Source organism: Penaeus monodon, chromosome 20 (genome assembly GCF_015228065.2).
Source record: "Penaeus monodon isolate SGIC_2016 chromosome 20, NSTDA_Pmon_1, whole genome shotgun sequence".
Lineage (NCBI taxonomy): Eukaryota > Metazoa > Arthropoda > Malacostraca > Decapoda > Penaeidae > Penaeus > Penaeus monodon.
The window spans coordinates 40019116-40019532 of NC_051405.1; positions in this window are offsets into that span (position 1 = coordinate 40019116).

A 417-nucleotide genomic window follows, 5' to 3' on the forward strand; every position below is an offset into this window, starting at 1 on the left:
ACAACCTTAACAGTTGAACGATAATGTGGAACTCACAGTCACGAACATGTAAAGCTGTAACTGCGTCTTATTTGAACGTTAAATTGCACAGTCATTTGTACTTATGTAATGGAGAAATGCGAGTGAGCGTCTTCACAAGATGCTAGCATCAACTCACTTATTTCTATCAGTATATTTTCTTTATTTTTCCCCCAGAAGATTCGCATTTAAATACAGGAGATTACAAAATCTGCAATATCTAGTCACCAGACTGTAGTTTCCGACCTTGCTCTAACCTTGAAAAGTCATAAGCTTCTACGTGCATCTTCTTTGTTAATGTATACCTTGCCCGTAATGTAAGCATCCTGAATATGCAACCTCCGTTAGTAAACAGCCTGATACCCAACACCCACAAATAAAATCCTTTAATACCCAGAT